The sequence below is a fragment of the Schistocerca cancellata genome, chromosome 7 (assembly GCF_023864275.1).
Source record: "Schistocerca cancellata isolate TAMUIC-IGC-003103 chromosome 7, iqSchCanc2.1, whole genome shotgun sequence".
NCBI classification, from domain to species: domain Eukaryota; kingdom Metazoa; phylum Arthropoda; class Insecta; order Orthoptera; family Acrididae; genus Schistocerca; species Schistocerca cancellata.
Window position 1 is genome coordinate 148,839,278 of NC_064632.1, and position 2,620 is coordinate 148,841,897.

Below are 2,620 nucleotides of genomic sequence, written 5' to 3' on the forward strand. Positions count from 1 at the left end.
ACCTAACAGCAGTGCAACCACTTTCAAGTCACCAAAAATCTGCCATTGAGAGTCATTATACTTGATGGCTTCTAGTAAAATTACAAAAAAAGTACAAATAAGACCAGGGGCAATAATATAATCCATTGTTACTAGTTATTATGACTTTGACAAACCACTATAGTATTTGACTTTAAACTAAATCCGTATATAATTATCTCACCATAATAAAACAGTGTAAAATGAAAACCAGAGCAAATTTTGAATTGTCTTTGTGATATTCGTGATGAGCACATTAGAACTGATAGGAATTGGCTATTTTCATTGGATTTACGTTTTCATTGTTGCAGTGTGTTTTCTGTCTACGGAGTTCTGGGGTTACAGTTACAGTGTTCCAGTTACCGTCTTGGAAAAAGCATGGACCAATAACTCCGGTCTCTCAGATTGACATATGGCCGTAGAGCGATGTGCTGACAACATGTCCCTCCATATCCGCATCCAGTGACGCCAGTGGGTTGAGGATGACACGGTGGCCGGTCGGTAGCGTTGAGCCTTCATGGCCTGTTCGGGTGTTCCGTTTCTTTTTTTACCAATAACATCTGTACTGGTTACAGCACACTAAACTGTCTTCTTGGGAGTTTGTAATGGTCTCTCATGAATTACTTTTGGATTTTCACTGGCCCAGTAACGACAGTTAAGCTGATTTACAATGACGTTCAAATGACAATGAGTTTCATCACTCATAAACAAAATAATGCTGTCATTTTTCTGAAGTATGGCCTCCATTTCTAGAGAAAAATTTGGCCGTTGTACATAATTTCTAGGGTGAAGTTGTTGCACCGTGACCATTTTATAGGGATGAAATTGCAGACCAATATGCAAAATACTCCTTACTCAACGATTACTGAGGCGCACTCCAGCATAATGTCTCCTAGCAGATCGATCAGGACTACGGCGCATGTCTTGCCGAAATTTTTCAACATTTCCTGCAGTGCGTACTGAGCGAGGAGCCACTGGTTCATCACTATTCCTCATAAACGAAATGACTCCGCCCAACGTAAAATGGTGTTACGAGTGGGAACACCATCACGTCTTACAAGATTGAAATGGCGATGATACTCACGCTGAACGGCCATAATAGATTCATTAGTACACGCACAAAACTATCGTAAGCAAACACACGATGTTGGAGAGTCCACGGCTCTATGACCTCGACTAAACAGAATGGCTGGGGCTATCAAATACCTTACCACATCAGTCCCCTCACTGTTACTACTTGCGCCTGAACACTGTCTGTTCTAAAAACGTCCGTCTTTCCTGCCTTAACCAGTATATCAAGTTTAATTATGAGCAGCCTCAGTTGTTTTAACAATTAAGCTGTCAATTTCCGTTTCAAAATTGGCTCCACACTAGATAGTTATTGCTTGTAGAATCTTTTTGTAGCTGTATGTCTAGGTTGTATAATGTCATGAGGAATGGACAGGAAAGTTTCAGGAACTCCATACAAGTGCACGGCAGGGAGAGGGGACTGTCGTTTCCGTTTCTAAGACAAGTGCCGCCAAGAGTCGGTGTGGCGTGTGCAGAACAAGAAGCCCACCGTCTGTTTTGCGTGAACCAGTCGCCAGAACGCCAGAGGTCGCAAACTCCTCTCTGAATACGGTGGACAGCATAGCACGAGAGTCCTCGACTGTATAATTCGCTCTGACGAAAACTTGGCCCTATGCAGAATAATGCCCTTTTTTTAGAAGCCAAAGATATTCAGTCAAAACACCACTAAATAGAATTTTATTTACTGCCACCGGCAGCGTTCCTAAATAGCAGGAGTGTGGGGCACCACTCCCCGATAAATATCTCCGCCTTTTCCGTGGGAAGAGAAATAGCAGAGTTCGTTTCAGAATTTATCTCCCTATGTGCAGGGGAGGTCCCGTCAGCCTTCGCGGTGGATGGCCTCTCGTATCGTAGATAATGCAGGAAAGTGCAGATCTGACTGCCCCTGAGAAAAACACCATAGAGCTGACATACCAGGGCGCTTTCTGTTACGAAACGGGTCAAATAATAGCATATTTGAAGAGAGGAAAATCTGCCCTAAACTCTTCGGAGCTGTGTTTGTGGAAACACAAGCCCCCAGCAAGTTGATGAAACTATTCCTAGGATGGGAATTTGGCGGTTTCGTTACGAACATTTTCGTTGGCCAAAATTAATGGAGCCTTGCCGCTGGCGGCTGACAGTTTATGTGGACTTCGTGGAGTGCAGAGGGGAGACAACCCTGCAAAGGCACTCTGGTTTAACAGCTCCGGAGAGCATTCGGGACGACTCTGTAAGAAAGCATGGGTTTTACCCCACTGAACGCTGTTCTGCAGTTCGTTTGGGAACCTGGTTTGGAGATGGGGCTACTTCTGAGTGAGGAGAAAGTATCCAACGGCCAATCTCTCGGCAGCTATCCATATTCCATCCTGCAGTTTAAGTCGTGGTCAGATTCCGCAACAAAGGAGACTGGGAACGGACGTTATAAATAGATCAATTGACGCCTGGCTTGAACAAAGATTCCGCGCACTCGATGCTTTTCATTAGGCAGTCAACGGCTCATTTATGACCCAGTTAGTTGTGATAGTTGCTCGCGACGTTGTATCCCTTCTACTAA